This window comes from Lygodium microphyllum, chromosome 11, assembly GCF_053477565.2.
Source record: "Lygodium microphyllum isolate KBCC chromosome 11, Lygodium_microphyllum_v1.1.10, whole genome shotgun sequence".
Classification (NCBI taxonomy): Eukaryota; Viridiplantae; Streptophyta; class Polypodiopsida; order Schizaeales; family Lygodiaceae; genus Lygodium; species Lygodium microphyllum.
In genome coordinates, this window is record NC_141145.1 from 69695528 (window position 1) to 69710000 (window position 14473).

General features: G+C 37.0%; 1 protein-coding gene across 1 annotated transcript in view; it reads right to left on the reverse strand.

Annotated features, from left to right (window-relative positions):
• The window catches only part of LOC148028925 (uncharacterized), a 145054-nt gene that overhangs the window by 72312 nt on the left and 58269 nt on the right, over positions 1 to 14473 (reverse strand). The window lies entirely within an intron of this gene.

Genomic DNA, 14473 nt, shown 5'->3' on the forward strand with positions numbered 1-14473 from the left:
ATATATCCTATCTAGACGAGCTACATGCTAATAAGCATGTAGCTTCTTATTATCCCAAGCAAGGTAAAAAAAACTCTCCACCATTAAGTGATGCCATTACCAAATCAATAGACTCCCGGGACACTTCAAAGTTGTGCCAGCTATCTCTCTACATGGATAACATTAGAGGTGAAACCATGAGATCTATCGGACTTGCATAGAGTCATGTTCCAATCACCCATATATATCAATTTGTCCTCTAGCATAAGTTTTTGCATATCAACCCAAAGACTTTCTATGTTTGCTAGCTGCTACTAATGCAGTTGGATCATAGACTAACACAATGAAGGATTTCTCACTACCAATCTCAACAATAACCATAGCAAGACTACAATCACCTTTGCAAAAAAAATAAAGAAGGGTTTAATGTTTCTTTGACCGCCAGAATGGTCCCTCTCCTACCTTGCCTATAATAATCACCAAATGAGATATATCCTTTGCATTTGAATTCTTTGGCCTCTTCTACTCCAAGTTTTAACCTCTTGAAGGGCAAGAGCATTAGGCTTTCTCTTTCTTAGTAATGACCTACATGTTTTCTTTTTAACTAGGACACCTAGTCCGCATACATTCTAAATGATCAATATAAATTTTAGCATCCCCAAATTAGCTATGACTAGTAGCAGCCATATTGTCTTCACCAATACTGTACAACACTGAATAAATGTTCTTATCAACAAGTGGCTAACATGCCAAGTTCTTAAAACAATTGTCTCTTCTTGGGCTTGGCTTCCTTATACCCTATAGGAAGGACATTTTCATTATCATACAATGCATCCTTTCTAACACATGAGGGGCGAGTGAATAACTCAACATGCTAGGCTTTTGAATCTCAATGCTATTTGATTTGGATATCCCCTTGGTGTTGAGAAATATCTTAGTGTCCTCTAGACCTCAAAAGGATCAAAGTTAGCTTGTTGACCTTTCCTTTCAATGTTGACCATCACACTCTACATCTTCCATTGCTCTATACTAAGCAGAGTTGCCTTCTCAGTTTGGACATAGAACTATCAATAACCTGCATTTTCTTCCCTTCAAGTGCAACCCTACATAGGCATTCTTTTGCATGGTGACCAAGACCTCAACAGATAAAGTAGGTATCTATGAAAGAAGCAAACTTGACCTCAACCACTAGCTTTAGGCCACTAGGATCAACAACCTCCGATATATTAGGGATTTTCTTTCACCTATTCCAAAGTATGCAGGCATGTGCCTCAACTATGATAGCTCCATTACTAGATGCAATTGATGGGACATAAAGTGTCCTAGCAAGTCAACTAGAGCAACAATCTCACCATCAAGTCATGTTGGAAGGCTAGGGAAGCTAACCCATATCGAGTATTTCGAGTGGAGAACCTCATCAAGATTGAAGTCTACCCTCCATGGCATAGAATAAATAAGGTTTCACTTGAAACTAATTGTTGAGCCTAAGATGAAGTGCCTCTCGACCTTTGAAGAGTCAATGGTAAGAAAAATACACATACCAACAAATCTATACTACATTCCAGCTTGCAAACCCATCTTCCATAGAAGGTTTACCAATGAAATATAAATAGACCCCACATAATGCATATTCTACTTATTATCATCAACAGATTTGATCAATAGAGAAAGATACAAAAGCTTGTGCCCACAACACATTCTTACTAGTCTCAATTGATTCCTTCCTCTTTTGATTGTGGAATCTCCAGTCTTCACACATTTTCTTTTTTATTTCCACATTGTCATCAACAATAGCAATAGCTGAAACATAATCCATGTTGATCCTCTCCTTGGGATTCCACTACTTCACCACATGCATATCCTCACCAAAGCCATCTTGAGGGCGTTTGAACCCTTATGTGCATGCAAGGGACTTCACCACATGCATATCCTCACCAAAGCCATCTTGAGGGTGTTTGAACCCTTATGTGCATGCAAGGGACTCCACCTAACATGTCATATCCTTATCAATAAGAATAAATATGCTTTAATGCTCCTAATTCCCCCATGTTCATTTATGCCTATCTATTGGCTCTTATTGTACCATGAAAGCATCTTTTCTCGATCATTTAAAGGTGTTATTTATACAATATAATTCCTTGGTAATAAAACATTCTTTCGTACTAAATGCTATTTTGGTACAAAAGTATTAATGGCTCTACTTCATTCAATATGGTAACCCACATATTTAATGACATACCAAAGTATTATATCCCAATATTCTTAAGGGCCATTGTATATTGGTCCCATATTTCACTTATTATATATAAAACACATATTTATATTAATGTAGTCTAGTTCAAAAATATACTTTGGGCCTTAAAATATATTTCTAGACATGAAACATGATATATATTTTTCTTCTTTGAGAAACTAGCAATGTACACTAATGGTCGATGTTTGCTATCTTGAAAATAATGGAGTTGCTATAGAAGTTAGCTTTTGTTAAAATGATTAGGATTAGTAACAAATTTTGATTCTAAAGGATTTTTAATGTCCAAGGTTAGGCAATGATAAAATTTAACGTTGAGGGACTCTATGCTTTAGGAGTGTAGGTGGCAAGGATATGCAAGGCTTCCTATGTGAATAGCATACCATAAATGGATACCATGACTAACTCATTCCATTGACAAAAAGGAACATACTTTCTTATGTTCACGCACCATGTGACTATACCAATCTACATAGAGCAAGGCTATTGTTGCATATTAATGCTTTCAATTCTAGTTCTAGTGCTTAATTTTGACTAGTATGACCATGATTACTATAGGCAACATAACACTAGAAGGAAGCATAGTAATAATGATACTAAATTAGTGACCATTTTTGTGGTATCACCATTAGTGTTACTATAAATGTTATTATATAGCAATGCTATATTTAAAAAAATAGTCACTATTAGCATCATTAGATAGCATGCTATATTAGGGAAAAAAATCATTAAAATCATCATGGCATTTTTATTGTGATAATTTCTAAGTACCCATAGAAAGAGAGAAAGAGAGAGAGGGAGGGAGGGAGGGAGGGAGCGAGGGAGGGAGGGAGGGAGGGGGGACGGAGGGAGGGATAGAAGAAAGAGAAGAGCACAAAGAGGAAGAGCTTAAAGGACAAGGAGAAGACTACAAGGGAGAAGGAAAAGAATGGGCGTGCATCTTTGAGCATTGAGGTAAGTCTATTTCTCCAAGTTCTACGTGGAGAGAGAGAGAGAGAGAGAGAGAGAGAGAGGGAGAGAGAGAGAGAGAGAGGGAGGATTATACTCATTATATGCAACTTATATTAAGCAAGATTTATAGACTCTATGGCTTAATATTGTAATTCTACCTTATCCACACCATGACTCTACATGCTATTGATAGTGGACATGTGCACATTTTGTAAATTGTGGTCCCTCACTCACTCTCTCTCTCTCACACACTCCCTCTCCCTCACACTCCCTCTCTCCCTCTCTCATGCACAAGAAGGAAGCAAGAGCAAGAAGCAAGAAGAGAACAAGTTTGGCCACACATAAGAATGAGCTTCTTCATTTAATTTTTGACTTTTATACATGCCCTATCCCCTCCTTGGGTGGAAAATCCCTCTTTGGTTTTTGGCCTTTGTCCACTCTTCTGCTCTCTTTCCTCCTCCTTCCTATTAGCACAGGCCTTATCCCGTGTCTCTTACTATTTATAACTTGCATGGGAAAGAGCTCTCAACGCTCTTTTACAAAATGAATTACAATGCACTTGGCACTCTTCTTGCTAAAATATTAAGGTGCACTTATTCTTTCGCACTTTCTCCTACATTTTAGAATTTTACCTATACTCGGTGTCTTCAAAATTTTTTGAGTGCACCTTTGTCCTCCGTCTTTCTTTTGTCTTGGGACACTCTTCCAATTTGACTCTCTTAGTTTTCCTTGATAATTATTAGGCCGCTCACGCTCTACACCAACAATAGTAGGAAAATTATTGGTGAATGCTCTTGCAATGTCCATATCATCTCTTAGAATTTTCCCTTTTCCATAATCAATCATAACAATCCTCTCTTTAAATTTCTTGACTTTCAAAGCCTTAAGAAATGCAGTGGTTGGTGCATTGCCAACAAGAAACCACCTTACTTGTATTTGAAGCTACATTGGATCATGTTTTGTCTATGGGTTCTATTCCCCATGTATCCCTTTGGCATGCTCGTTTGGGGCATATGTCTCTTAAAGGATTGAAAATGCTTCGTGCTTTGCAATATCTTCCGCCTTTTGACTCTTCGCATTTTGATTCTTGTGATCATTGTTTGTATGGCAGGTAGACTAGAAATATGCATAAAAAGTCTGGTAAGAAACGCATGGGTGAGCCCTTGGCTCTTGTGCACTCAGATGTATGTGGGCCTATACCGTGTCAGTCACTTGGTGGGGCAAAGTACTTTGTTACTTTCATAGATGAATACTCACATAAGGTTTGGGCTTATCCCATAAAGAGAAAATCCGATGTCTTAGACACATTTCAGTGTTGGCTTGAATTGGCAGAGAACTGAAGGTTGGCAGCTTCTAGGCTGATACTAGAGGAGGTCTTCCAAAAAGACATTGACATCTTTTAACAATTGTTGTAGTATGGTGTCATTAGGGGCCACTTTGAGTGCTTGCAAGATTGCATCCTTAAAAGCTTTTGAAGCATTATCATCATCTCTTCTTTCTTGTGCTTGAGAGCAGTCGAATTCTTTTGCTACATCAACAACAACATTCATGTAGTTAAGTGAATTTCTAATTGGGTGCACCAATGCTTTACTATAGCTTAACCATGCCTCCTTTAGCATTTAACAAAATCTTTATTTCTTTCTAAAGGGTAGATTAAATATAAAAAAGGGGGGCCATTCCTAGCATAAAAAACAACATTAAGCTTGAAAGACTAAAGCACAAAAACATGGTCAGAAATGGAATACTCAGAAAGCTGGGTGATTTTATCATAAGGGAAAATCCACCAAGCTCCCTTGTTTAGATATATCCTCTCTAGACGAGCTACATGCTAATAAGCATGTAGCTTCTTATTATCCCAAGTAAGGTAAAAAAACTCTCCACCATTAAGTGATGCCATTACCAAATCAATAGACTCTCGGGACACTTCAAAGTTGTGCCAGCTATCTCTCTACATGGATAACATTAGAGGTGAAACCATGAGATCTATCGGACTTGCATAGATTCATGTTCCAATCACCCATATATATCAATTTTTCCTCTAGCATAAGTTTTTGCATACCAACCCAAAGACTTTCTATGTTTGCTAGCTGCTACTAATGCGGTTGGATCATAGACTAACAGAATGAAGGATTTCTCACTACCAATCTCAACAATAACCATAGCAAGACTACCATCACCTTTGCAAAAGAAATAAAGAAGGGTTCAATGTTTCTTTGACCACTAGAATGGTCCCTCTCCTACCTTGCCTACAATAATCACCAAATGAGATATATCCTTTGAACTTGAATTCTTTGGCCTCTTCTACTCCAAGTTTTAACCTCTTGAAGTGCAAGAGCATTAGGCTTTCTCTTTCTCAGTAATGACCTATATGTTTTCTTTTTAACTAGGACACCCAGTCCGCGTACATTCTAGATGATCAATATAAATTTTAGCATCCCCAAATTAGCTATGACTAGTAGTAGCCATATTGTCTTCACCAATATTATACAACACTGAATAAATGTTCTTATCAACAAGTGGCTAACAGGCCAAGTTCTTAAAACAATTGTATCTTCTTGGGCTTGGCTTCCTTATACCCTATAGGAAGGACATTTTCATTATCATACAATACATCCTTGCTAACACATGAGGGGCGAGTGAATAACTCAACATGCTAGGCTTTTGAATCTCAATGCTATTTGATTTGGATATCCCCTTGGTGTTGAGCAATCTCTTAGTGTCTCTCTAGACCTCAAAAGGATCAAAGTTAGCTTGACCTTTCCTTTCAATGTTGACCATCGCACTCTACATCTTCCATTGCTCTATACTGAGCAGAGTTGCCTTCTCACTGGACATAGAAGTATCAATAACCTGCATTTTCTTCCCTTCAAGTGCAACCCTACCTAGGCATTCTTTTGCATGGTGACCAAGACCTCAACAGATAAAGTAGGTATCTATGAAAGAAGCAAACTTGACCTCAACCACTAGCTTTAGGCCACTAGGATCAACAACCTCCGATACATTAGGGATTTTCTTTCACCTATTCCAAAGTATGCAGGCACGTGCCTCAACTATGATAGCTCCATTACTAGATGCAATTGATGGGACATAAAGTGTCCTAGCAAGTCAACTAGAGCAACAATCTCACCATCAAGTCATGTTGGAAGGCTAGGGAAGCTAACCCATATCGAGTATTTCGAGTGGAGAACCTCATCAAGATTGAAGTCTACCCTCCATGGCATAGAATAAATAAGGTTTCACTTGAAACTAATTGTTGAGCCTAAGATGAAGTGCCTCTCGACCTTTGAAGAGTCAATGGTAAGAAAAATACACATACCAACAAATCTATACTACATTCCAGCTTGCAAACCCATCTTCCATAGGAGGTTTACCCATGAAATATAAATAGACCCCACATAATGCATATTCTACTTATTATCATCAACGGATTTGATCAATAGAGAAAGATACAAAAGCTTGTGCCCACAACACATTCTTACTAGTCTCAATTGATTCCTTCCTCTTTTGATTTTGGAATCTCCATTCTTCACACATTTTCTTTTTTATTTCCACATTGTCATCAACAATAGCAATAGCTGAAACATAATCCATGTTGATCCTCTCCTTGGGATTCCACTACTTCACCACATGCATATCCTCACCAAAGCCATCTTGAGGGCGTTTGAACCCTTATGTGCATGCAAGGGACTTCACCACATGCATATCCTCACCAAAGCCATCTTGAGGGTGTTTGAACCCTTATGTGCATGCAAGGGACTCCACCTAACATGTCATATCCTTATCAATAAGAATAAATATGCTTTAATGCTCCTAATTCCCCCATGTTCATTTATGCCTATCTATTGGCTCTTATTGTACCATGAAAGCATATTTTCTCGATCATTTAAAGGTGTTATTTATACAATATAATTCCTTGGTAATAAAACATTCTTTCGTACTAAATGCTATTTTGGTACAAAAGTATTAATGGCTCTACTTCATTCAATATGGTAACCCACATATTTAATGACATACCAAAGTATTATATCCCAATATTCTTAAGGGCCATTGTATATTGGTCCCATATTTCACATTATCTATAAAACACATATTTATATTAATGTAGTCTAGTTCAAAAATATACTTTGGGCCTTAAAATATATTTCTAGACATGAAACATGATATATATTTTTCTTCTTTGAGAAACTAGCAAGGTACAGTAATGGTCGATGTTTGCTATCTTGAAAATAATGGAGTTGCTATAGAAGTTAGCTTTTGTTAAAATGATTAGGATTAGGAACAAATTTTGATTCTAAAGGATTTTTAATGTCCAAGGTTAGGCAATGATAAAATTTAACATTGAGGGACTCTATGCTTTAGGAGTGTAGGTGGCAAGGATATGCAAGGCTTCCTATGTGAATAGCATACCATAAATGGATACCATGACTAACTCATTCCAATGACAAAAAGGAACATACTTTCTTATGTTCACGCACCATGTGACTATACCAATCTACATAGAGCAAGGCTATTGTTGCATATTAATGCTTTCAATTCTAGTTCTAGTGCTTAATTTTGACTAGTATGACCATGACTACTATAGGCAACACTAGAAGCAAGCATAGTAATAATGATACTAAATTAGTGACCATTTTTGTGGCATCACCATTAGTGTTACTATAAATGTTATTATATAGCAATGCTATATTTAAAAAAATAGTCACTACTAGCTTCATTAGATAGCATGTTATATTAGGGAAAAAATCATTACAATCATCATGGTATTTTTATTGTGATAATTTCTAAGTACCCATAGAGAGAGAGAGAGAGAGAGAGAGAGAGAGAGAGAGAGAGAGAGAGAGAGAGAGAGAGAGAGAGAGAGAGAGGGAGGGAGGGAGGGAGGGAGGGAGGGAGGGAGGGAGGGACGGATAGAAGAAAGAGAAGAGCACAAAGAGGAAGAGCTTAAAGGACAAGGAGAAGACTACAAGGGAGAAGGAAAAGAATGGGCGTGCATCTTTGAGCATTGAGGTAAGTCTATTTCTCCAAGTTCTACGTGGAGAGAGAGAGAGAGAGAGAGAGAGAGAGAGAGAGAGAGAGAGAGAGAGAGAGAGAGAGAGAGAGAGAGAGAGAGAGAGAGAGAGAGAGAGAGAGAGAGAGAGAGAGAGAGAGAGAGAGAGAGAGAGAGAGAGAGAGAGAGAGAGAGAGAGAGAGAGAGAGAGAGAGAGAGAGAGAGAGAGAGAGAGAGAGAGAGAGAGAGAGAGGAGGGAGGGTTATACTCATTATATGCAACTTATATTAAGCAAGATTTATAGACTCTATGGCTTAATATTGTAATTCTACCTTATCCACACCATGACTCTACATGCTATTGATAGTGGACATGTGCACATTTTGCAAAAGTGAATCCATAAGTATTTTTAAAAGTAAAAATGCAATCCATTTATTAATGTGGAGACTTTCAATTAAATGGTAAGATATGGTTCTCAAACCAATGTGCCACCCTAAATTTTTTCTAGCAATTGTCATTATTTTTACTACATATATGCCTATTTCTATCATTAATAGTGACATTATACCCATCACTAGAGAGATGCTAATATTGACACTTTTAGCAACAATGGGGGATTTTTTAAAGAAACTAATTATGTCACTAAAGTTATCGCTATAGGCCAATGTGTTGTAGCGGGAGAAGGAAAGAGAAAAAGGGAGAAGGAAGGAGATAGAGAGGGGAAGAGAGGTAAAGTAAAAGAGAGAGTGATGGAGGGAGATGAAGATAGGGAAAGCGAGAGGGGAAAAAAGAGAAAAAGAGGAAGATAGGAATGTTATTTATAAGAAGAAATATAGTGATTTACAATGTCATGTTTGTTATAAAATGTTGTCTTCTCTATAAAATGTTATCTTTTAAAGAAAACAAAGAGAGAGAGAGAGAGAGAGAGAGAGAGAGAGAGAGAGAGAGAGAGAGAGAGAGAGAGAGAGAGAGAGAGAGAGAGAGAGAGAGAGAGAGAGAGAGAGAGAGAGAGAGAGAGAGAGAGAGAGAGAGAGGATTATACTAATTATATGCAACTTATATTAATAAGGAAGATTTATAGACTCTATGGCTTAATATTGTAATTCTACCTTATCCACACCATGACTCTACATGCTATTGATAGTGGACATGTGTACATTTTGCAAAAGTGAATCCATAAGTATTTTTTAAAGTAAAAATGCAATCCATTTATTAATGTGGAGAGTTTCAATTAAATGGTAAGATATGGTTCTCAAACCAATGTGCCACCCTAAATTTTTTCTAGCAATTGTCATTATTTTTACTACATATATGCCTATTTCTATCACTAATAGTGACATTATACCCATCACTAGAGGGATGCTAATATTGACACTTTTAGCAATAATGGGGGATTTTTTAAAGAAACTAATTATGTCACTAAAGTTATCGCTATAGGCCAATGTGTTGTAGTGGGAGAAGGAAAGAGAAAAAGGGAGAAGGAAGGAGATAGAGAGGGGAAGAGAGGTAAAGTAAAAGAGAGAGTGATGGAGGGGGATGAAGATAGGGAAAGCGAGAGGGAAAAAAAGAGAAAGATAGGAATGTTATTTTATAAGAAGAAATATAGTGATTTACAATGTCATGTTTGTTATAAAATGTTATCTTTTAAAGAAAACAAAGAGAGAGAGAGAGAGAGAGAGAGAGAGAGAGAGAGAGAGAGAGAGAGAGAGAGAGAGAGAGAGAGAGAGAGAGAGAGAGAGAGAGAGAGAGAGAGAGAGAGAGAGAGAGAGAGAGAGAGAGAGAGGATTATACTCATTATATGCTACTTATAGTAAGCAAGATTTATAGACTCTATGGCTTAATATTGTAATTCTACCTTATCCACACCATGACTCTACATGCTATTGATAGTGGACATGTGTACATTTTGCAAAAGTGAATCCATAAGTATTTTTTAAAGTAAAAATGCAATCCATTTATTAATGTGGAGAGTTTCAATTAAATGGTAAGATATGGTTCTCAAACCAATGTGCCACCCTAAATTTTTTCTAGCAATTGTCATTATTTTTACTACATATATGCCTATTTCTATCACTAATAGTGACATTATACCCATCACTAGAGGGATAGAGGGATGCTAATATTGACACTTTTAGCAACAATGGGGGATTTTTTAAAGAAACTAATTATGTCACTAAGGTTATCGCTATAGGCCAATGTGTTGTAGTGGGAGAAGGAAAGAGAAAAAGGGAGAAGGAAGGAGATAGAGAGGGGAAGAGAGGTAAAGTAAAAGAGAGAGTGATGGAGGGAGATGAAGATAGGGAAAGCGAGAGGGAAAAAAAGAGAAAAAGAGGAAGATAGGAATGTTATTTATAAGAAGAAATATAGTGATTTACAGTGTCATGTTTGTTATAAAATGTTGTCTTTTCTATAAAATGTTATCTTTTAAAGAAAACAAAGAGAGAGAGAGAGAGAGAGAGAGAGAGAGAGAGAGAGAGAGAGAGAGAGAGAGAGAGAGAGAGAGAGAGAGAGAGAGAGAGAGAGAGAGAGAGAGAGAGAGAGAGAAGGGGGAGGGAGGGAGGCAATTGCCACATTTGATGCCATTGAAGTGGCTACATGAAACACTGCCAAAGAGAGAGATAGAGAGAGAAAAAGAGAGAGAGAGAAAGAGAAGGAATCGCCACATTTGATGCCCTTGAAGCAACTACATGAAACATTGCCAAAAGTGTCACATGAAGGTGAGATAGTCCTAGAAGAGATGTCAGAGTTCTCTAAGGGATGTAGTCCAAAGGTAAGTGTACTTTTCATCGTTGTTGTTGTCACCAATGATTGATCACTGATTTTATCTTAAATCCAAAGTAGAAGGTCTACCAGGTAGTGTGGTCACGTGGGTGACATTTTCAAGTAGAGCACATTGATAAGTTGTGCTTGATGATGAATTGTGGTATCATGGAAATGTTTGAGTAGGAAAGTTGAAGGTGAGCCATAGATCTAAATAGTGTAGTAGCAGAGTGGAGTACTTTGGCACCTTATAAAGTGTGATTTTAGTGGACTATTGCAAATTTTCATGGACGACCATTTGGTAAGGGCTATTTGAGTTCTTTGAGGTAGCTTTTAAGAATAATTTGACAAAATTGTGAGACACATTTGTCTTATTGAAATATTGTGACCTGATAAGAGTATTTCTTTTAAATAGGTTCAAAGGTTATGAAGACCATTTGGTGATAATTGGTCCTTGACTATTCTATACATGTCATCTTCTACCCCAACCCACCTTGTAATCCCTATAGTGCATTAGATAGCTTGAGTGTATGAGCAAAGAAATGTCCTTAGCATGGAGGAGCAAGGCATGCGACAAGTAGAGGAGGAAGGCTTACAAGATTTATTAAGCGAGGAGGACTGGTAACAATTGGAGGATTTCTTACAAGAGGTGGTGAGTGAGGAGGGCTTGTAACAAAAGATAGGATTGGAAGTTTGGTGTGGTAACAAGTAGAGGGGACAAGCATATAGATTTTTTTTTAGAATGAAGTGGGCTCCTCTTTTTGTGAAGATATCTACATAGATATTCTAGTGGTATAACTATGCTAAAATGAAGTTATAAAGCCCTAGATGAGATTTTATTCACAAGAGCTTGGTCAAATAGTTGTTTTTTATAACTTACATTGATACTTCATTGCATGCCTTTATCTTTTATGCAAGTCTATATACATGATTTTTATTGTAATTCTCTTTTCTCTACACATCGGACTAACTGTCACTGCTTTTGTTTATGTAGGCCTTGACACATGATTGTGAGGGTATCATGATCCAACAATATATAGATGAGGAGTTCAAGTAGATTTTTGCATAAATGTCTTCCAATCAAATGATCCCTTTTAGGGATTGATTAGTCCATTTTAGGGATCGAGTGGAAACTTCTTTGTCCTATTCAATGTTATCACATTTTGTCTTAGTGCACTCAAATGCATCTATCTTCAGTGGACACATGTGATGCTCTAGGTTGGCCACAAAGGGTGCGAACATGCCTTGCTTTGGTAGTGGATTTGGTGGCGGGCAAGCCTCACTCTAGTAGTAGGACTAGTGGCTCAAGCACGCCTCACTCTAGTGGTGGGACTAGTGGATTTGATGGGTGTTACAGAGATATAGATATTGTGACTCTTTATGTGATTGGCACTCCTCATCCTACTAGCACCCCTTACTTTGGTACAAGTGGCTCTATGGGATACTATGGAGAGATGAATGTTGAGACCCCTAAGCTTGTTTGGTACTCCTCACTCTACTTGGCATGCAAGTGAGAGTGGCTCTAGTGGATACATGTGCATAATTGGTGGATGAGGATATTGATGTTTTTCTCATGATGGATAAGGAGAGGAGGCTCATATCATGTAATGCAAGTGTGCGTTTTAGCACGATGTCTTAGATCAAAGAATGAAATTTTCTAAGAATTCTAAGTAGCACATGTTAGACTCTTTGCATTCAAAGTTTCACAACTATATTCTTCTAATCAATTATGCACTCGATGGATAATCAAGCAGATATAGGCATACATGTCTCACAAGTGGTTTGATGTGTGCAATGTACTTAAGAAGGATAGGGAAAAGCTACAGTGGTTGGATAGGGAGGATGGAGGAGAATCAAGTCATATAGCAACAAGTGAGGGAGGTGGCAAGGAAATGATTTGAGACTGAGTGGTGCATTTGTTTGGTAGCAAACATGATCGGTTTATCTACATGGAGGATTTTTTAAGTTCCTCAGTTCTATTGTTAAAGATTTAATATTTTTTGTATTAATTTTAATGTTGACATGGTTCTAAAAATTCTTATTTATGTTCTCTCATGCAATATTTTGTCACATGCAAGTAGCCCCACTACATTGGAAAAAACATATAGGAAAAAGCACAGGTCAACTTATCTCATCAATAAGCTCTCATTGATAAGCTCTATGTGCACAGTGGACTAGTATGAAACGTCTTTTGATACTAACCTTGGATTAATGATTGGTTGTGTTGCAAATCCTCTCTGAGGAGCCATCGCATGGTGATGACCTCTTAGATGACAAGAACGTGTAGTAGATCTTAGAGTCCTTTGATGGTTTCTTTTCTGGAGTCCAACTACTACTATTCAGAGCATCCCTTCTTTTTTTGTCTAATGTTCTCTCCTCTCCTTTCTATCATGTAAGGTTTGATGGCCTACATTATTATATCTTTTTGGGCCATCATCACTCATGATGATGAGTCATAACGATGATTATGATTTTCATTATATCTAGTGTATATATCATATGAAGTTTATGTTCAATGAGATTTATATTTTATGTAGCTTTAGGTAGTTCTACCCACTATCCCATAAATAGGCATTGGTATTTTTACTACAAGAATTTCCATTAGCATCACTAATAACATCTCTATTAGTGTCATTATAATAATGATGGTAGTAGCAATGGTAATGTAAACATCTTTGTAGTGACAATACTAGTGATGGTGGGGGTATGTTTTATCCTAACTAATTGCATTACTATAGACATCATTATTGGCCATATGTGTTTTAGTGTAAGGACTACTCGCTTTTCATATATTTGGCAAAAATAATTCTTTCTTTTTGCATGCTAGCACTATTAGACCACACCATAACTATATGTTAGAAACTTTCTCTAGAAGCACTGCTAATGAATTAATCAGCCATAAGCTACATCCTACAGCATGAGTACTAGGGCATCGATAGGATCACTCAATAATGTTTTTAAAAAACTTTTGCACACCCATCCTAATTATTATTGTAAATTATTGTAATATGACCATTAAAAAAACCCTCATCTCATTTTAGTTTTATAAAATGGTTACCATGAATGATTCATCATCACCATGGCTACTTGAATTCACAACATCACTATAACACCCAAAATTGACCATGATTATTACTCATCACAACTATACAATGATTGCTAGGGTTTCTCTTTGCATCAATATTACATAAAAATTAGCCACAACTATTGCTCTTTAACCAACCATGACTAGAAAGAAGAGCATTCTTGTATAAAATATTATGTTATAAACCCTATTTCATTGTGAGAATAAAAAGGAAAGTATATATAGAGAGAAAGAGTGGAATAGATTAAAAGATAGAGGAGGGAGGAAGAAGAAGAAGCTATAGGGAAAAATAAATCCATAGACAAAAAAGAAAAGAAAAGGATGAAAGATATTGAGATTGAAATCTACAAGTGAATCACATAGTTTATTATATTAAGGCTTTGAGGTAAACTTTGGATCCATCTTGTTGGCCTTGTCAAGAGCTTAATAGTGGGACATTGGACATTCAAGAGCTCAACTC